General features: G+C 38.8%; 1 protein-coding gene across 5 annotated transcripts in view; it reads right to left on the reverse strand.

Moving 5' to 3' along the window:
- Positions 1-18,417, reverse strand: part of LOC146000004 (WD repeat, SAM and U-box domain-containing protein 1-like) — a 99,684-nt gene extending 81,267 nt beyond the window's left edge. For 2 of the 5 annotated variants that reach the window (XM_083137312.1, XM_083137350.1), the window contains exons 1-2: positions 18,314-18,417; positions 2,740-2,911 (exon numbers count right to left, since the gene is read on the reverse strand). The gene's annotated coding sequence lies outside the window, so the exon portion shown is untranslated. Of the gene's footprint in view, positions 1-2,739; positions 2,912-18,313 lie in introns of those variants that run through there. The other 3 variants (XM_083137319.1, XM_083137342.1, XM_083137333.1) reach the window with 3 other exon arrangements.
- Positions 18,418-22,909: the final 4,492 nt, after the last annotated feature.

Below are 22,909 nucleotides of genomic sequence, written 5' to 3' on the forward strand. Positions count from 1 at the left end.
CCAAACAATTGATTCTCCCCCCATAACCTTTCCCTGCCTTCTTTTCTCTTTTCCTAGCTCTCAGCATGCGGTTTTCTTGCCACTTGAGGAAGGGAAAGCCGATTGTGAAAGAAAAAAGGAACAGGAGAGGAGGGGGGGCATGAGGGGCGCGAGCGGTACAGAGGGGGAAACGGCTAGCGCGACCAGCTTCGAAAAGTCGAAGTTAAAATTTACATACATTGCTCTGTACGTCGACAAACTACAGACATTCTAAAGAAAATTATGTAAGATCAGTTTCATTTCTTTGCTGTAGAAGAACAGTTGAAGCTTTCTTGTTCCTTAAAATGTTGATTTAAGTTATTACATATAATTGGCGAGCAAGTGAATTTTACGAAATTGAGATAAGGAAAACTACGTAATAAATAAAGTATTTAAAAAAAGGCTTAACGACATAACAAATTTCATATTTGATCTTTAACTCAGTAAAATTTAAATGCCACACACTTGACTGTTCGAGCACAGAAGGTCGACGCAAGAACCTAATCGTCACCAGCGGTGATACGGGCTCTTAAGACTTGAAGGAAACAATGTGTGCTGCAAAAAATTTCCGTGGCAACGGTTGCTAAGGACGTGAAGAAAGGGCAATTTCACCCCTAAGGAAGGGCCGATTGACCGATTTTTAAATTTTCTCGGCCATTTGGGACGATTTCATGGGGGGTCGTAATCGGGCATTTTTCGCCTCCAGGGCTTCCTTCATGGAGAACATTTATGTCAGTGAGTCAGTCAGTGGTGGGATTGGGGCTTTATATATATTGGACTCGCGCACTTTCGACGTGGCCTTTGGCCACGTCTCGTGCGCTCGCCTACGTGGTTCTCTTATTTGGAAAGTTTTGAACGTAAATTTATGTGTGTTTGCGCTGTAATATGTACAAATAATCAAAATATTATTGTTTTTTTCTTAATAATAAGCTGGGTAAGTAATAACAGTTACAAGATAGTTAGTTATATGTTTTATGTAAACGAATTCAATAGCGACACTAAATTGGAAAAGTAACATTTTACTTCTGTAGTGAGTTTTACATTTTTAAACATAATTGAAATAAAGAAATGTTTTCCTTCATTCTTTGCAAATTTCTATCTCTCCTCTGCAATGAATTCTGATGCTCACATTTTAAAATTCGAAAACTCTAATACTGTGCACAAAGTGGACTTAAAACACCAAATCAATCAATCAATCGAAAACTCTAGCATAATTCCCTTACAGTAGCATTCGGGGTGAAAATAAACTTTCTTTAAGTTCCCTAGCAACGTCCGTTTCCATGGTGAACAACAAGCACGGCAAGCTCTAAGGAATTGCATGTCATTATACCCCCTAAACATTTAGTTGAAACAAGCACGATGCAGATATTTACGCATTGAGTTTACCAATATATACGTAATTGTATCTGGGCTGAAACTCCTTATTATGTAGATGTCACCCTTGTTTCAGGCACCTTTTCAAAGCCAGGAGTTGATTCATCTGTGTGCTATTGATCTGTGAGAAATATAATGTATCTCGACAATTAAGAATTGAAGGAAACAATGTGTGCGAAAGAAATGCCCGTGGCAACGGTTGCTAGGGACGTGAAAAAAGGGCATTTTCACCCTTAAGGAAGGGCAAAGTGAGCGATTTCTTAATTTTCTCGGCCTTTCGGGACGATTTCATGGGGGGTCGTAATCGGGCATTTTTCGCCTCCGGGGCTTCCTTCATGGAGAACATTTATGTCAGTGAGTCAGTGAGTGAGTGGTGGGATGTCCTTATGGTTAACGAACCTTATTTATTCTCACTATACAGTGAACAAATTTTTTAAAGGTTTTACCCACTTTCGGGAATAATATTTTGTGATGTCTTCCAGTTTTAACTTTTGTTGGCGTAATATCCTGCATTACTTTTACGAGACGAGACGAGACAAAACGAGACGGGACGAGACGCGACGGGACAGAACCCTTCGAGATGAGGCACGGGACGAGACAAACGTATATTTTCGAGAAGAGACACGAGACGAGACGGCATTTTCACGAGACGGGACGAGACAGACCAAAGTCTCGTCTCGTCTCGTCTCGTCTCGTCTCGTGGGTAACACTAGCGTTAAGTGGTCTACTTTCGAACTCTCCACCGATATGGGTGCTATTGTGAGTGTCTCTTCTCATCTGATAATCACTCATCTTTATCGTCACGATTAGCCAAAAGTTGCAGAAAAGCGAGGCTACATAACACAAATTCTAATACTATACAAGCCAGCGTTATTGTTTTGTTTACTTGACAAGTTCACCACAGGCGTAATCTTGAGGGACCCATTTACAAGTTTTATAATCTGTGGACTGACATACGTAAATAAGGTAAGGTTATTTTAGTCCTCACCTCACAGACAGTAGAGTTTTATTGGTTCTTGTTAAGTGACGAATTAAAACACTAGATTGAAGAGTTTGGAAAAAATGAAGTCCTCCAGTTGGAACACCTGGCAGGTTTAATCATGTGTGGTAACATGGGAAGTTGATGGGCTTGGAAGTAAGATGACCTAATGACCTTCAAATTTGTAAAAAAAAAAACAAAAAAAAAAAACTATAAAGTACACTAGGTACTAATATGTAAGCTTGAATTTTTCATAATTTACAAGCGAAATACGAACTTATTAAAGTACTTGAATAATTTAGTGGGTTAAATTGCTTAAGCTAAGAAAAATATTACAATTGACTAAATTGGACGTTTTATGTACGTACAGCTGATTGCAAGTCAAGTCTTTGATTCCTTTCTACCAACTACCATTGCCTGCAACCAGGTGACAGGAAGATGCCTTCTTTTCTCTCTTCGCAGTTGATCCGAAGTAAAAGATTGATTTTCCGTTGTAGAATTAATGAAACGACCACGAAGGTGAAAATGAAGTTAGAACACCTAAAAATGACAAAAATGAAATAAAAACCCATTAGAAAATAATGAAAATGACAAATGACCCTAAAAGGTCATAAAAGTGCAAAATTAAGGTAATGGTTGCTGGTTCTACCGTAAAGGAAACTTACTGTTAGTAGTACATATTATTGAGATAAAGCGACGTGTCTCCATTTTTGGCGGGGATAGTCATGTACGAAATGTAACCCTATTTCATTCAACCGCTGCATGATATTACTATTGCTATAAATATATTTTAAAAGCAGTTAATTTTTTCTGTTTTTGGTTAGACTCTCCTATATAAATTAGATACTAGGCTGCTTAAATTATACATGTATTTTCCTTTTTGTTTCGTTTCACGTACTATACTTTGCCCATTCTATGTTTGGGTTAGCATTATATGTTACATAAGTAATGATATTTCACTTTTCTTTATGCGTGACAGAAATCCCTTGCATATTCGTCAAACAAGATGCAAAACAAACCACACATGATTACGTTATTTCTAAAAATCGTAATGGATCCATAAATTTATTTTTTTAAATTCCAAGACTGTGAATCAATTTGTTGTACCACGAATATTCCAACAATTAGTAGTATTTTTTTCATATAATAGGCTAGTGATCTATAACGTATATTGTCTTTTTTTGCTCCACAATCAAGACATTACATAAGTGACCAGAAGCAGAAATAGGTAGTGCGCACATAAAAAAAATAAATCGGCAATTACGGAGATACCATGATAAATGGACAAAAACCAAGCTCTAATGTGAATGAGTTTTCCTCCCTATTAAGACTTTCTAGGATTGAAAGAATATTTCCTGTGGTTAGTTGCAACACACTTTCGCCCGTGGCTGCACAAAAAAGCACATCAAATGGATAACATTGTGCATTAAAGTGTATGTCGATATTATGTGAAGTAGCAGGTGTCGGTGTTATTGTGAAAGTGTCACACCAAGAATCGATAAATCAATCATCTGATTAAGCACCAGGACACTTAACTCAAATACAAGAAGTACTCGTGCAGCTATAATGCAACAGATATTTCTGATGATATAGCGTGATATTGACGTCATTGAAAACTAGAAGTAGTGCGTTATATCAACGAGTGGCTCATACTTACTGTAGAATTTAACATCTGTATGGTACGCTGCGTACCATACAGATGTTAAATTCTACAGTAAGTATGAGCCACTCGTTGATATAACGCACTACTTCTAGTTTTCAATGACGTCAATATCCTCGTGACTTTCGAAAATGGGTCAGCACGTAAAGGAATTTATACGGCGTGTGTATTTTCTCTTTGACTAACTAACTAACTAACTCTCTAGCCTTCTTAAACCCGAAGGTTCATGGCTGCAGCAACACAGGCCTTCCATCTGTCCCTATCTTGAGCAAGATCTATATACTCTTTTCCATCCCTACCGATTTCCCTTAGGTCCATCTCGACGTTGTCCCTCCATCTTCGTCTTGGCCTTCCTACTGGTCTCTTACCATCAGGTTTTCCAACAAGAATCCTGAAAACTCCTCTTTCCTCTCCCATTCGTGCCACATGGCCTGCCCACCTAAGTCTTCTTGATTTAATTATTCTAATAATGTCTGGACATGAATACAAATTATGTAGTTCTAAATTATGTAACCTTCTCCACTCACCTGTCTCCTCATCCCTTTTAGGTCCAAAGATTTTCCTAAGGATCCTATTTTCAAATACTCTCAATTTATGTTCCTCTTTCAATGTAAGGGACCAAGTTTCACACCCATATAATACTACAGGCAAAATTACGGTTTTGTATATTTTAACTTTTAGATTCTTAGATATTAAACGAGAAGACAAAAGTTTATGAAGAGAGAAGTAACATGCATTTCCTGAATTAAGCCTACTTTTTATTTCCTCTTTAATATAATTTTCATTTGTTAATATTACTCCTAAGTATTTGAATTTGGAAACTGGTTCAAACGAGTTGTTATCAATAATTAGATTTTGATTATTACCTAACACTTGGTTTCGGCCTGTAAGCATATATTTAGTTTTCTCTTTGTTAACTTCCAAACTTCTCTTTGACGTTATTGTATTTTTGAACAGTTGAATGCAGCATGTGAGGTCATTTAAAGCACAGAGAAAGCGAGAATGCTAAACATTTTCCAGCAGAACCGGATTTTGGAACAGTCGGCAGGGACGGCGACAGTGGTGGGCACGGGTGGGCAAGCTCCCACCCAAAGATTCCTGTGCCCACCCAATCAAATTAAATAAATATATACAATTAGGGAAATGTAAATGGTTCTGCAAGTATAGGCTGGTTCTCACTCCATGTATATTTTACTTGTGAATATTGTAGATACTAGAAAGTTCACAAGTTTCATTCCATAACGAGCTTTGCTGTCATTTGGCGAATTGTCTAATAAGTAAGTTTACAAAGATTAGAGCAAATATCTTCTCGAATAAAATTAATTTAAGCTTTTCTTTCTACTTCCTTAATTTTGCCATTGGAAAGCTAAAGGCACTATCAGAACTCTTTTTTAAAATGTAATCTAATGAACACTGCTATGATTAGAAACAATCAACAGGCTTAGTAAGTTTTATTGGGTATTGATATTCTATTTTTGGAAAGTAATCAAGGCTGATTTGACTCATTGCTATATTTCAAGTCGATTTTCTGCTAGTTTTGACCAATGGTGACGGTGAGGTTGAATGGTAATTAGATGAACGTAATGAAGGAACGAACACAAACACACAAGGAGACACAAAACACCAAGAGGATTATCTTGACTGAGGTTACAGGCGCCAGAGACTAATTTACCTACAGGAATACAGTTTCCAGGGTGTACTATTCAGGACGGAGGTTGACATTTGAGTGTGTTCGAAAAGGTCACACTTACAGCCCAAACGATGCGTAAAAAAGATACGAATTACTAGTGGATACGATGATTAGGTTTGATGAATTCCTCGTGTCCATATCGCTTTCTACACAAGGTAAGAGGGAAATCTCGAGTGAAAGAGAGAGAGAGAGAGATAGAGAGAGAGGGCGTGAGGGAGATACGTTTTAGTCAAACTCGCCTAGGGCCTCCCCTATAATAAAGGGGTCCCGGGTTCGATACCCGGCGGAGGCACAAGTTGTTCGGATCCCACTTTAAACTGTAGGTCCGTCCCGATTAGCCTTACTGTGCATAAAGTGGACTTAAAACAACAAATCAAACAAACAAACAAACTCACCTAATGCCTTACGTTTGTACTGCCCACCCTCATTTATCATTATAGAGCTTCTGCCCACCAGGTCGAAAAATTCTGGCGCCGCCCCTGACAGTCGGCTCGAGAGAATGTAGGTTAACACCACCACTTGGTAATCAGGGGGGTGTAATATGTGGTGTAAGGCACCCAAAAGTCAACTTCCGTAGTACACGCAGGTAACTACAATGTTGCAGGTCAACGAGGCTCTGGCGCCAGGACCTACGGCCAGGATAATCTCCTGTGGGGTTGTGTTGTCCTGTGTTTGCCCTTGTGTGTGCTGAGTGCCCCTTCACAGCCTCAGCTTTTAACTACTTTTACAAATCTGAAGGTCATTAGGTCATCTTACTTCCAATCCCATCAACTTCCCATCTTACCACTCCATGATCAAACGTGCACAGTGTTCCAACTGGAGGACCTCCTTGTTTCCAAACTCTTCAATCTAAGTTTTCTGTTTGTCAGTCCACTTTATGCCCAAATTGGCTATTCGAAACACTTTAAAGTGAACCCTACCACTGGTAATGTGGCTCTACCGGGTTCGAACCCGGATCTCCTCGATTACTAAACATCCCCACTCCCTTGTCCTTGTTTCATTGGGCTAGTCCTCTCATACTGGCAGGAGAGGAAACTCAACTTAATGTGCGTGAGTCCCTGGGCTAATCAGTCAGAAGTCATTTCCTTCCTGTGATTCTCTCTCCTCCGTCCTTTCCTTACGTCATAGTCACGCCACTTACATTAACAATGCCATCTATAGGAGAAACGAGCAAAACAACATACCCTTGCAGATAGAATTGCATATGATTATAACTTCGAAGTCCTAGTCGAATGAAACTTAAGTGTAACAATCAGTGACGGACGTACTATCTCGATGTCACGGTAGAGCCTAAAATCGTGAACTGAGCGGAAAGTACCTGTGAGTTAAATTTTCATCGTGTATCAAGCAGACAGATCTAAATCCCGAATTAAGTTTTTTCACTTTTAAAACCATCCCTCGCACTTTTCTTCAAATTTGGGACTGGACAATGTGTGGTGGTTTAAAAGCTTTCAGCTGATATACCCTGGCCCAGCTAACTGTACAGCAGGGCCGCGCATATCGGCAGAGGGGGAGGAGGAAAATCGAGTGGTGAAAGCGCAGCATTGCCAACCGTACGGTCCTGACCGTACATGTACGTATGTACGGGCCAGACCTTAGTCCGTACGCTAAATGCACGGCTTGTCAAAATTTGCTCTTGCAGTTTTATCACTAATATTTCCCTAAGAAATTCTTAAACCAATCGTACGGACCTGGAGACAAAAATACGGTCCGTTTGCCATGTACGTTCTGTATTATCCTTTTCTAAAGTTTGCAACGCTGCATAGCGAAGGAGGAAATCGGGACAACTCGCGTCGCCCATTACACAATCCCTTTTCTCTCCCTGTTCATTGGTCGAGCCGTCTCGCGTCACTACTTGAGCAGAGACTTGTTCTCGTTCACCTGGTCTACAGTTAGCTGGTACGGATAATAGTTCGTTAATTTTATTTACAGCAGTAGTTAATGATACAATAGAAATATGTAATCATATCTTATATCTCCTAACACTTCTGAAGAATATTTCTGATTCGTTGATCGATCTCTGTGAACAGCTTTCTTCTTTTCTTCCGTTGTGTGCCAAGCTCCAAACGGCATCGTGATTTATTTTGTTGACCAAGTTCAAGATATTAGGTTGTCTGGCACAAACCTTCTTGTTGAACTGTTAATTCCAGCCTTCAACTCCGTCGTTAGGTCAGTGAAGCTGGCCATTGAAGTTCCAGGAGGAAACAGGAAGGTTAGGGTTCTCCAACTATTGACGGACAAAGTATTCGAGAAACTAGACTAGCACCTATCCTGGTGAAGACGGTAGTGGTATCCATCCAGAATCAAACACAGCTTTCGCCTCATACGTCAGTGCCACACCCATCGCACAAGATAACTCAACTTTAGAGAACACAGAAAATAATGACCGAAAGCATGTTTTTGAAATGGCAGCTGAAGTTGAGTTAGAAAATCGGATAACCAATACAAGCTCCACTGGCTATATTAATTGATCATCCTTTCATTTCCGCCGATGTCGCGATACTTGAATGTAAATTTTGCCTCTTCACACGTGCCTCGTAAGCGCTATCTCTATACTTTGTCCCAGCTATATCTCTGGAACAAGCGAACGAAAACAAGTCTCTGCGCAATGTCGAGAGACGGCTCCACCAATGAATAAGTGAGAGGGAATAGGATTGCGTGGAGGTGGAGAAGCGACTGCAGTGACCAGCTTTCGCAGCAGCGTGTACTGCTTCGCATTGCCCACTCGATTCTCCCTTTCTCTGCCGTTGTGCGTGGCCTTGCTCCAGAGAAAGATGGGACAGAGTATATGTGCCAGAGGATGAACTACCCCCAGGCACTAACAGTCGAAACGGGCAATTTTAAGTACAGTACACTTTTACATATAATGACTGTAGTACCCAGAAGGTACTGAAAGACTATACATATGTTGAGTGGAACAAAATAACAATTTAGAACAAACTTTCTTTCCCAGGTTAGGAACGGACATTAAAGTGGAACTTTGGGGGGGGGGGGGGGGACAGTCATAAGATGATTGGAGGAGGAGCGGACGGGGATTCCAATCTTTATACCAAATACTGAAGTTGCCCTTGCAATACGTTATGTACCGCGTAGAAGTTTAACTAATCTGTGGTTTAACCGTATATGGTATGACTACATATTTCATAATCGATTCTGTTTGCTCGATATAGCAAGAATAGCACGACGTGCTATCCTGTGCACGACTATGAAGATCAACATCATCCAAAACTACACAGTCTAGCCTAGTAAAAAATATTCGTGCACGTGAAGGTAGACAATTCAAAACATAAGAATAACAAATGACAACTCATTCTTGATGTGTCCTGTTGAACTGCGATTGGCTGACAAAGGAAACAGCAATTGCAACTGATCAAACTTCGTGAATAAATGATTAAATTTCTGGCTTTTCCAAGCATAGATAAACAAACTGCCAGCAGAAGTAATCGCAAAAGAATATAGGACATTCATTACTGACAGACAGAGCGATTAGAACTTTGTGTGCCAAGTATTAACCTACATTTAGATATATTTCAGGTTCGTGATCATGTCACGGTGATTATTGACTAACACCAGAACTTTGATATATATCTTCTACTGTGACTGCTTATTCGCCTATGGTGGTAATAAGTACTTGTCATTTAGTTTCAAAAATTACACGAGCGTCCGAACACCGGGAAATTATTATGTACACCTTCCTATTACATAATTATGTACAACTTCCGCTTGGTTCGATTTCAAGGTCAAAGTAATCAGGGCTTCAGTTATATTGCTATGATATTATCTCACATTCGTTTGAAGATTCAGCTCACAATTTAAGAATGCGGTACAATTATGGTAATAATCGATTATCTGAATACACTGCATAGCCATTATTTCTAGCAATATTCTGTGACATTGATAAAACTCTGCAAACAGTAAGCATGCTCTGATCCTGAACAGTAATAACCTGGAGGAAATAATACGTTCAATATTGATTTAAAATTCTCCATGTATACAAGCAATTCTTCATTTACTATCTGGAAACTGTTTTCTTCCATGAGGGTGAAAGGTAAAGTAAGAAGGAGGCAATGAACGAAATGGTGCAGAATAAATTATCTTAATCTAAATATAGGAAAATGCTGCGCAATGACATACTCGCTCAACTGAAAGCAAATTGAATTCAATGATAAAATAAACAACACAAAAATTAAAAGGATTAACGAGATGAAAGATCTAAGAGTTATATTTAATTCAAAACTATCAGTTGCAACAAATATTGAAAGGGTCGTAAATGAGGCACACAGAAACCTAAGGTACACAATTAGAATGAGTAAGGAGTTTATGAACAAAGAAATAATGAAAGTAATTTTTAACGCCGTAGTCCGAAGCAAAGTAGAATATGCAGCAGAAATATGGGCTCCTCAGGACAAAAAGTACACGCATAAAATAGAAATGCTACAGTCTAAATTCGTAAGGTACGCCACTTACAAAGAAACAGGAATATATCCCCGATACGAATCATACACTTCCCTCTGTAAACACCTCAACCTGCCTTCTCTCAGCAAAAGAAGGAAGATCCAATTGCTCTGTCTCTTATACAAAATCGTGAACAATAATATTCAAGTGCAACATCTACTAGAACAAATACACATACGTGTTCCTATCTCCAAGACACGATCCAAAGGAGGCCTCTTTTACTGTAGTAACAGAAGATCGAACTATATAATTAAATCGCCTATCAGGAGAATGTGTGAACTGTACAACAGATGTTCCGAAAGGGGACCAAAATTAGATATATTTCACATGCCTACTGAGACATTCAAAGAAGCTATTCAAGGGATGGAAGAATAAATGTCAACCATGTAAATATGAACGTATTCTTTATAAATCTATATTTCTTTCGTAGTTATATAGAACACTGTAATTGGGCATTAGCCTGTTGTGGTCAATGAAAAAAAAATAATAAATATTACGGTAAATTGTTGATGTTAGATTTATAAATTAATAAAAAAGGGACTGTAAAATTATGCTAATATTAATTAATAATTTACCGAATGTTTTGTTTTAAATATTAACTCATTCAAATACTCAGAACGAGTGAGGACCTCAGTTCCAAAATGATTTTTTTAAAATTTTAATTCACTATAGTTCATAATGTAATAAAGACAAGCCCCTAGGTTATCTTCCATTCTTGAATTCTACTGTGTTTATATCAATTTCATATTTCATGTAAATTATAATGCATTATGTAAGTACGTTTCTCTTTATATTTTGTTTTGTCCGTGGTGGTACAGATCTGAAACATTGAGTGTAAAGTTGTTATTTGTACGTTGTAATATTTGAAGTGTTGTGTTCATGTAGGCAATTCTTGTATTTGATAGTTACGTCTGACATTTTATGTTACTTTTTCAATCATACTTGTATTATTATTTTAATGTTTTTGTTTTAGTAACTATACTTTCTTTTGTGTACATTTACAATGTAGGGTTAGTGTTGACATACTTCATGTTTATCAGAAAATATGGAACACTGTAATTGGGCATTCGCCTCTTGTGTTCAAATAAATAAGTAAATAAAGAGGGTATAAGGGTATATGTAATTAAAATTTTATTGCACGCAAATTTTTAAGGGAGCGATAAGACATAACTATTCCTTAAGAATTTGTCTGATCCAAATTTCATCCTCGACTTGTTGAAAGCATAAAAAAAACATGTTATTGCATTCAGATGAAACTAGTGGTCAATGTTACACAGAAATAATTGAAATTATAAAATGAAGGGACAGAGGAGGCCCAGTTAAACAAATCTGTCCCCTTACAGTCCTCTCCAAACAAGGAAAAGTAAATGGATGAATAAATGCTTTTTTTTAGTAGTAGTAACATGCATTTTTCCTTTCGCCTCTGCCTCCGCCACTCAATTTTTATGGCGCCGCCGCTGATTGGCGTTGCAGGGTGCTACCAAGGTCGACACGAGTTTACCACGCACACATGTTTACCACGTCAAGTAAGCTGCGTGTATTTGACGTATCTTGTGAATAATTTAATTCAACACTTATTATACGTGCAGAAGAGGCGAGGGGAGAGTCCAGGAATCTTGGTGATGGTATTGAGCGGGTGCCTACGTTTACTTCTAATTTTATATTTTTCTTATATTTCGTCGCTTTTCTGCCCCTTTTTGGTTATCACAAGATCGTCCTTCACATTCCACACGTATTTTAGTCTAAGGTTTCTAACACATCACGAGAAACAAATGGACTACAGACACACTGTCATTATAGTCATAGGGTTACGCAAGTGCAGTGTCGCAGACAATAATATTGACGTTTGCATCCCTATACTGATAATGCCAAACACAAAGTTGGACTATATTCGAAAAGTAACCAAGGGAGTCTTATCTTGCTTTATACAGCTTGCGCACTGTGGATAAACCAGCAATGGAGATGGTGAAGAGGTGGATGAAAGTATGGTATGGTATGAAAGATGATGGTATCTGTGGTTTCTTGATGGACATTGGTGTCCATAAGCGTGTAAAGGTGGAAGTGCCAACTAGCAATAAGTCGTCAATGAAATGATCGTCCTACGTCCGCAACTACATTTAGCCTTCAATCGCGAGGCCTTTTATTTTGAAAAGTCAAAATATATAAACAAAACAAAAGCGAAGCCCAGTGCGGTGGAGTCACTCAGCCTTAATGGCGGCCAACGATTGAAGTGTCATCTCATCGTGCAAGAGAATATCGCTAATCTGCCACTGTAGCTATCTGCGTAATAAGACATTCTGAGATCCAATCCGGTATATTGTTTCATCCGCTTCATGTTACTAATAATCGAACAAGCATAAGTGGATCATGCACGTTATAATTGGTCCTGGACTTGCCATTAGTGACATGTTGCATGCTGAGACTGCTGTTTGATAAAAATCTCTGGTGGTTGTCATTCCAACGCAAGGAAAAGTGCCGCGTATCTCCTGCATCCTTATGATACCAATACACTAAAATGCACATCATTGAATATGGATGTCAAATGGAACAATTCTCACCTCCTTCACATGTAGGCGAAAATCCCTGCAGGAATTTCCTCACATCTTGCAACACGCCTATGAGCAACAGAATTGTTTTTACGCAGTTCTAATTTTTAATCTAATCGGAACAGAAAAATGACAAGCCATGTGGTACACCTGTATATTAATTTCAGTAATTATTGATTATAATCAACGAAGAGGCAATTCAATAAACTTAATCTAATAGAAGTATTAATTTTCCAGATCAGTCATTCTCCAGGGCTTTTACTATTGATAACCATTACAATCACTAGTAGCCAGATCTAAAAATATTTTTACTGTTTCATGGTAGCAGCTACAGAATTAGCCTAGTGGAGGAGGCACATTGCACAGTAGCTTGGATCCCACTTCATTCTGTAGCCTGTATGTTCTGTCCCGATTAAGCTATCTAATCGAGGGGTGGAGGCACATAGTGGTTCGGATTCCACTTTAAACTGTAGGTTCATTCCCGATTAGCCTTTCTGTGTATAAAGTGGACTTAAAACAACAATCAAGCAAGCAATCAAACCGATTAACCTATCTGTGCACAAAGCGAACTTTTTTTTTAAAAAAAATATTTTTAAAGAACTCACTATCGATGAGAGCCAACCATATGTAAGACATTTGTTCACTTCGGTATAAACTTAGTAGTTGCTGATTACAGCAGAAAAACCAACTATTTGCTACATTTCAAATAGCTAAAGTTTTGGCAGTGATCAGAATGCTACATTTTAAAAGTAGCTTCGCTACAGCTACAGCTACATTTACCAAAAAGTAGCCCGTTACGCTACTCCTGTTCTCTATTCGCTACGCTTGCGCTACTTCTGCATAAAAAATTAAACAACTATATATATATTCAAAAGAAGCCTCCTAGTATGATAGTTCTACTTCTGGAAAATAGATTGTTATTTATTATCATGATTACCGTCATTCGATAATTTTGATAGCAGTGTTATTTCAGTTACTTATTTTTACTATAGTGTTTGAGAATAACGTACCTATGTAAGTGGTACATAAATTCAAATTTCATATATGAGCATTGCAATTAGAGTGTTACCCAAATTAATGATTACAACTGTACATAAATAAAATTTGGTAGGATTATTTATGTTTATATATTTTTCTTGAGAATAAAAAGGTGCAATAATTAGAGGCTATGATCTGTAATGATAATTTTTCTTAAATATTCCTGCTACCCATGTGGAAGAGCAGGACCCCATGGCGGAGTGGTTAGCACATCGCGCTATGACGCCAAGAGTCCTGGGTTCGAATCCCGGCCTGGCGTGGATGTTTGTGAGTGTCCATTCATCAATTTCATCATATCATCACTCATTCGCAAACTAGCGCAAAAGGTGCAGTAAAATAAATAAATAAATAAATAAATAAAGCCCACGTGGAAGATTAATGAAACGAGGTCTTACATGTGTGCGTGTTCTCACGAAGTCATATCAAAAATATTTCTGTCGCTGATTACTTTTAAAAAAATAATTGGAATTATCATATGTATTGAAATTAACTATAACGTGTTGTGCAAAATTGGAATAACATAAAATGTGATAGTGTGATATTTATCAATTTTATCTTCTTAGCCTTTAAACGAAATATTAATTTGGGTCGGGGGGGTATGTTTGCTCGAACCTTGGGAATAGCTGGGGGATGCTTCTATAGTATAAATGAGAAACAGGTGGAGCAATGCTTTACCTAAGTTCTCCTGTTGTGACTGCTTCCCTGAAGACACAGTGGAAATGTTGTCACCTTGTAATGAAAGGGCCCCAGGTTCAATACCCAACGGAGGCACATACTGGTTTGGATCCAGTCTTGATTAGCTTATCTGTGCATAAAGTGAACTCAAAACAAAAACTAGGAAAGATGCCTAGTTGGGAGAATGGGATCCTCCTGTTCCTCCATTCCCCAAAGTGCCCATGATCGTTCATCATTCTTCCTCATTCTCACAATTAGCCAAACGAGGCAGAAAGCGACTACAGATAAAGAGAATTACTAAATAAACCATTCATCTTCATTGTCATGTTTAGCGAAAGTTACAGATAAGCGACGTAAAAGTAGGGAAAAAACATTTGGAAACTGAATATTAACTAAAGAAAATTGTCATTTCTGCAGAAAAGTCAATAAATAACTCGAACGTACTTTGTTACAATATCATAAAATATATTGAGGAAACTGATATGTAAACCCGAGTGTTCTAAACGTATTGTAGTTTCAAAATTTGTAAACAAATATTATGACGAGAATAATTGTCATTCCAGAAAGTGTATGTCTATCGTTCTTGTAACAATAATATCTTGCTTGGTAGCGTCGTCGCCTTGTAATCAAGGGGTCCCGGGTTCGATACCCGGTGGAAGCACATGGCACAGTAGTTCGGATCCCACTTAAAACCGTAGGTCCAGTCCCGATTAGCCTTACTGTGCATAAAGTGGACTTAAAAAACAACTCAAATAATATCTTGCTGGTGAGATGCTATATACTGGCATAGATCAATGCTGTTAACATACTGACGTAACGTACTAACGTACTGTTAACATTGATTACTGGCACTCTTCTTTGGCCATTTTAGTGGAAAATGGATCGCTCATTTTTGCACTGCAAGTTGTGTTTTACACAGTAATTAATGACATTTTGCAGTCTCTTGCACCATGGATATCCTCAGGATTTATTCCGGGGCTGGTGTAAGCGAGGCATTTTTAAGGGGTGCCGCAAACGAGGCATGTTCCTCCTCAAAATAGCAGCTCAAAAAAAGTAGCTGTTGGCTGGAATATATTCATATATGTTGGTTAGTCATCTGGATATTATAATTATTCAGATGCGAAATAAATAAATTACGCAGATATCTATAATCTGCGATATCAAGATATTTATAATCTAGACTCTAGATTATCCATATTTCCATGTAATATACTTTGTCTTTTTGAACATCCTGCAAAAGTAAGTATTATTGTCGATTTTTTACGCTCTTACCACATTCAAAATTTACCTCAAAATGCTGAGAAGAAATGTAGCTGTAGCGAAATTTTCCCTACAACTACAGGAATTTTGTAGCTTCGCTACAGCTACAGCACCAATTTTGAAAATGTAGCGCCGCTACAAATACAGCTACAAATTTTGTAGCTAGCTACAGTAGCGACGCTACAAGTAGTGCGCTACTTCCGACCACTGAGTTTCGCTGACAAGCTTTTACAGCTTCGATTTTCAGAACTCCTTTCTTCGGTTTTCTCCAATCTAGAAAAAAATTAAGGATTAGCTTCAAATCACATCTTGGTACGTTCGGGGAACATGTTCCTATTTTGTATCCAAATTTGTAAAGAGAGATATAACCATTGAAGAAAGATGAGAGATATTTTGTTGGTTAGTTCTTTTTACGCATCCCTCAAGAAAAGGCCAAAACTGCAACAAAATTTCCCCTCCCTGTACGCCCCTGTTTTCTCACGTTACAGACCTCACTCATATGTGAATTGTAGATTTTAATATGTTCTTACTTATTACGCATGAAAAGACATAACTTCTCTTACTAACAGTCGCCCAGGGCACTTGAACCTGCATTCTGATATCCTCGCACTTCTTGTTCAGTACAGTAAACATACAAATATAAAACCTGCAAAAATCTTTAATTCTTGTCATGACTACAATAAAAAAGAAATAAAAAGGAAAATATTGGTTTCCTTTAAATTTGGGCACTGGTGAAAAATTAATTTGGAGCGCACAGATATTCTATGCCAAATTTTATTACATAATGCAACTTTGTTTGTAGGACTATATGTTTTTGAAATTCGAAATAAAAATGTTTTCGACCCACCTTATTTTACTTGAAGACTAGCTTTGACGACCGAGGCATCATTGTCCATGCCCCAAACACGTGTTAAGCCAATTCGATCACAAGGACTCGATCGGTTCAATATTTAATCAGCTTATGTTACGAACACTAGTAACATAAGCTGATTACGCTTAAGCGAAAGCGTGAAGAATGGAGCCGTGGGTGGACGTTTGCATGATTTATTCCAGGGCGGACAAGCAAGGGATTGTTTTTGTCCCCAAAACAGTGCTACCCCCTAACATTACTTGGATTTGAAATCTTAAGACGCGAACCAGTCTTGTAATTATCAGTCATTTACAATAATTAATTAATGAAAATACTGTGATTGAAACGAAAGTTCGCGTGAGAAATATGTAATTTTCGAGTAACATTTACTTTGCAAAGGGTGCGTGCCCTTTAGTCCTTCTTACGGAGGTGCGGCCCATACATACAGCAGCGAAGAGTTGGAAGTAATTTCATTGATGAATTGTATCACATGCCATGATAATAAACGTGATTATACATTCGGGTATTCAAAAGAAATGCATACAGGTATTGAACGTACCCAGATCAATTTATCAACAACTGTTAATGCCATAAAAGTGGTGCACCCTCTTCCGTGTCTATTTTCATCTCAATAGCAGCAATATTAAAAAAGGGAAACTCTATTATAGAGTATATTAATGTTAGTGTTATAACTTTTGGAGAGCAAGACCGAAAGAGCATTTATTAAAAATCGTGGTGGTTTTTCAAACATTGTACAAAACGTGCTCCTCATAGCAGTGTAACATGGCAACTCTCCATAGCACATTAACATCCCTTACATTCAATACTCTGGCACCGACAATGCTAATAACTTTAACAGGTAATAATAAAAATACTATTTACTAAGTAAATCGCGTTGTACCCTTATCTCCCCATGGAACCCCCATGGAGAATTACAGATCTAAACTACCGTGGCGCAATCGTGACCTGCAAAGTGGCATTTAACTGGGTGATATTTGTTCCTCAACGTTGAATTTCTAAAAAATACAAGATTTGATAAAATAATATCAGAGCAATGCAAAAGATCAACATTTCACTGAAAATAAAAGTGTGCGTGTTGTGTATGTTTGTGAACTACTAGATATATGTTACAATTTAATAACAGAGAATCTATTATAATGTCACAATCTACAAGTTACGAGGTAAAATGTATTTTCAATTAATGTCACTTTCTGCGTGGAGATGATAATAATAATAATTCCCGTGTATAACTGTTATTTTGTTCATAAAGCAAAGAATACAAAAGTGAAACTTGATTTAGGTCGTTTTAAAAAATATATATAATTTAGTATGCAGTCACACTTCGACTAAGTGGACAACACCGAAATCTATATTTAGAATTTTATAACTTCAAGTTTGCAACCAGTCATACAGTTAGTTTTCTCTTTTCGAGTTTAGTTTTTGTCCATTTAAAAGTATTGTTATGGAGGGAGGGGGGGATATTTTTCAGTCAGCGCATATGTTATATTGCATTTAATATCTCAAGTGCTTATTACATCACTCCCACTACCGCCAAGACAGAGAATGTGTGGAGCACCACCTTTACACCCAATATATGCTTTCATGGCACGGTGTAAAGTACAGGGTAAAGCTTTTGGTGAAAGTTCCTATTGACGCCTCGAATTCCGACACATGCGAGCACAGGGAGAAAAGTGAAACACCCAAAATTTGCCGCCCACGTGTAAACTTAGCACTGAAACAAGACACACAGATCGAAAACAATACTTACGAACAGGCAGCTTGTAGAAGACCCCGCCTTGCAACCACGAGAGTTCCAGCGAATTGTCCAGTGGCAGCCGCTTCGAACCTATGCAATGAAACGAGCGCTGTTGCTCAACATTCCTTCGACCGTTGCCGAGTCGATTTCGATCGAATAATATTAACGTTCCATGCGCCGAACGTTACGTGTCCGTCTCAGAGTCAACGATAGGTTATAAGGTAATTGTTAATAACCTCATTCATTTCTCCCATTGGTTCTGTTTTCTAGAGCACTTCAACCTGCTCTGTATCTGTCATACAGTATTTGCTTCGACCCAATGCAATAAAGAAAACGTCTTTTCTCTTGAAGTTCCCCCATTAGAGGCCAACAATGGTGGTAAGTTAGCTTCAAGAGTGTCGATCATGCCAATGGTGCATTGTCAATATTCTGAACGTGAAAGGTTAATACTTTATTAATGATCTCTCAAGACTTTGACATAATTGTATGTCCAAACAATTCTAGTACAGCCAAATTTACAGGTTAAGTTTGACTGTAAGAAGTCTTTCTTCTGCCCCTCATGAGTAAGTAAACCTCATTTTGCCTTCTCCCTTGGTGATTCTTGGCATTATGTTTCACTGATTCGATCCGAACTTTCTTGTATTTACTTACAGTCATGGACACATCTGGGTTGTAATAGTCCCATTAAAATTCAATGGGGTTGTTACAACTCAGAAGAGTCCGTGATTTAATATTCCACATTCATGCTAATATTTTTACATGGAACGAACAAGCTGTTTAGAACTCACATAATTTCAAGTCTCCCATAATCTTACAAAACTGTTTCTCTTGTCGTATAAATATTCACCTGTATCACATAACTCCAAACTCGTCCCTCTAAATCTTCGGCTTTAACTCCTTCAATCATAACATTCACATCTTCCTGTTTCCCATTTTCGTTAGTATTACGATAACCTCTTTTGTCCTAATCGTCCTTTCGATTCAAGAACTATGTCATCAGAAACATCAGCTACAGGATTCTCAAATCTATATACGTACATTGGAAATTCATCTTTATTGATCCTGGTTAGAATTCGACAAGAATACACAAGGTGGACCTAACACAAACTGTTGGAAAATACATGTGAGGTGTAGTACTAGGGTGAATCAAATATAAACGGGAATTTATTTTTCATAATTTATTGAAACCAAATACAAATACAAAACAAAGTAATTACTTTTCTACATAGCTCCCTTGAACTGAAATGCACTTTTGCCAGCGGATAGGGAGTTTGGCAATCTCTTTGTCCCAGAAAGTTCTCGGTCGTGTGTGCAGCCAGTTGCACACGAACTCTTCCACTTCTGCGTCAGCCTGAACACGCTTATCTCCGAGTGCTTCTTTCAGGGGTCCAAACAAGTGATAATCACAAGGGGATAAGTCTGGACTGTATGGAGGATGTTTAAGTGGTGTCCAATGAATTTCGTCCAGTTTGTCACGTGTTGCACCAACTGTGTGAGGTCTGGCGTTGTCATGAAGCAGCAGAACACTTCTGATGGGTGTACCACGTCATTTGGTCCGATAAGCAGCCTTAACACTTTCCAGGAGTTGACAATAGTAAGCAGCATTTACTGTTCTTCTTTCATGAAGTAAATCAATAAAAATGACACCTCTGAAATACCAAAAAACTGTGGCAAGAATCTTCCCAGCTGATGCGTAGCTTTTGGCCTCGTCTGGCCCAGCCTCTTCTTTTTTCCGCCACTCCTTGCTGGCCTGTTTTGACTCTGGTGTGTAGTGGTGGACCCAAGTTTCATCACAGGTGACAAGACGGTGCAAAAATTCATCCCCTTCTCTCTCATAACGAACCAGGAGCCTTTGAGAGATTTCCAGTCGAACCTTTTTCTGCTCCTCAGTGAGGAGGCGTGGGACCCACCTCGAAGCGATTTTTCTGTAGCCCAAGTTCTCATGAATGATCGTGTGAGCACTACCATAACTTATGCCCACTGCAGATGAAATTTCACTGACTGCCAAGCGACGGTCACCTTCAATCAAGTCCTGAACAGCCTGAATGTTTTCTTGAGTGATGCTTTTCCTTGGCCGCCGTTGATGTCTTTCATTTTCCACAGTTTCCCGTCCTCCCAAAAACATGTTGTGCCGTTCATACACACGAGTCTTTGAAAGGGCGGACTCACCAAACTGTGCTCAAAGTCTGGTCAAAATTTCACTTGGTTTTACCTCTTCGTTTGTAAGAAATTTGATAATGATGCGTTGCGCAATGGACGGGTGTGCCTCCTGCTCACTCATCGTGCTACTGACTGATGTTAAAAGTTGACAAGGACTCCAGGGAAGGAACAGACTCCAGGTACACCCACTATCATCACCTCAAGGCCACAGGACTCCACCACACTTTCCCTGCAAGTAAGAAATAAATTCCCGTTTATATTTGATTCACCCACGTAGTTACTGTAGTCACAGGAAGTAACAGATATTTCTTGTTTATACAATATATTCTTCAGTGGTGAAGCGTGACATTTTTATGTAGTCATCGTAAGATTTGCCAAACATCAACGGAGAGGGGAGTGGGGGCCCAATATCTCTCTGCGACAAACGCCAAGGTCATTGCCAATTCAATGTAAAAGCTCATACCACAGACCTTACGACTACAAAACCGCCAATTATTGTTTTGATAATGAAAAGCAGATTCATATCGTTCAATGTGTGCTTTTCCTCTCAACAAGTGGAAATAGCAGACATTCGAGTGGTGTGCCAAGGATTTTCGAAGAGGGGGGGGGGTTATGTTACGTGTACATTTTAGTAGTCCTCATTTTGCCATATTTTCCTGCCTTTTCTTTCTTCTTTTTTTCCAAAGAATATTGAGCCTAAGCAGAATTATGATCCTCACCACCCCTCCTTGAGCACGCCACTGAACACTCGAAAGAATCTTGATGACTCCAGACAAACCCTGCCGTGGCTTTAAACATGGGGATGGAGGCTGAAAAATGGGTCTGTTATGACCCAGACCTTCAAGAGTGGGGGAAAGTACAGGTCGTTGGACCTGTCTGCCTGTTCGGAAGCGTTCGGCTGTTCTCGGCACCGACAGAGACCAGAGAGATTCGCACCATTCTGCGATGAGCTGGGCCGACGAACATTATTGCCTTAAATAGGAAACCTGGCGGGAGGGTTCGGCTCGAGGGGTAGTACTGGGGCCTCATTTCGATGCGCTAAGATTAGCGAATCTCTTGCGTATTTCGAGCTGTTTCATGCTGTTGCTTCGCTTATTTCGCACAAATATGCGAGTATTCTGACTTATTATCTTAACTGCTTCTCTAAAATACAATTTTCATTATTTTGCGGGGCCTCCCCCATGGCGCAGTGGTAGCGTCATTGCCTTGTAATCAAGGGGCCCCGGGTTCGATACCCGGTGGAGGCACAAGTGGTTCGGATTCCAGTTTAAACTGTAGGTCCAGTCCCGATTAGCCTTACTGCGCATAAAGTGGACTTAAAACACCAAATCAAAGTTTTTCTTGGTCATCGCCGCATCTCCCGATGACCGGACGCCTCGCCTCTGATATCCTCATCATCCGCTCTCTACTCGTGATTAACCTAGAGAGGCAGAACACTATAGAAAACTAATCACACTAACAACTACAACGCGATAATTTATTACCATGCCAATAAGTCAGTTTCAGCCATTGAACTGTGTGTGTGTGTGTGTGTGTGTGTGTATATATATATATATATATATATATATATATATATATATATATATATATGTATATAGTTCAATGGTTTCAGGAAAGAAGCGATGTCATGCTTTTAACACTGCTCTAGATGCACTGCATAAATAAAACGGAATTTAAAAGTTATGAAAAGCTGCAGTTGTAGAAGCGTCTGATTGATTTAGTTTATTTTGCTTCGTTTTTTTGCCACTTTCACTAATTGCGAAGATGAGGATGAGTTTTGATATAATGAAATTGATGAAGGAACACTCACAAAGAACACCCATGCCCAGACCAGGATTCGAACCCGGAACACCTGGTGTCGTAGTGAATTGTGATAAGAACTCTGCCAGGGAGGTAGGCTATAGTGGAACCACAAGGAAAGAAACCTGCGCAGACCCCATCGCGCTGGCGGGTGGGGGAAAAAGACAGGGAGAAGGAGACTTCAACCCAGCTCACGTTAGTGTTGCCAGACCTATTGATTTCTCGGGAGAATTCCTTAATAAACTATTGGTATGGAACCTCCAACGGCTTGCTCAAAAACACACTTCCTGCTCATCTTACTTGAACATGGAGGGGAGAGGAAGAGTGGAACTCCACTCAGTCGTGAAAAGTGCTGTTTGAACTGTGAAATTATGCCAAACGATACTCCACTGTGCTAGGACATTATTATTATTTTATTACTATTACTACATTAACATTACTATTTTTAGATGGTTGTATTTTATCCCACCCGAAAATCTATTTCTATTTTAGTTATTTTACGGCGCTTTTGTGCCTCTACGGGTAAGTACGACAACATGGATGAATGAAAAACTGATGAAATGGATGGAGTGACACAAACACAGTGAAACGTCCTTGCCTTACTAGGTAGAAACACTGACTTCGTAGCGTGGGCAAATTATTTTATAC

This window comes from Lepisma saccharinum, chromosome 1 (genome assembly GCF_977018435.1).
Source record: "Lepisma saccharinum chromosome 1, izLepSacc3.1, whole genome shotgun sequence".
Lineage (NCBI taxonomy): Eukaryota > Metazoa > Arthropoda > Insecta > Zygentoma > Lepismatidae > Lepisma > Lepisma saccharinum.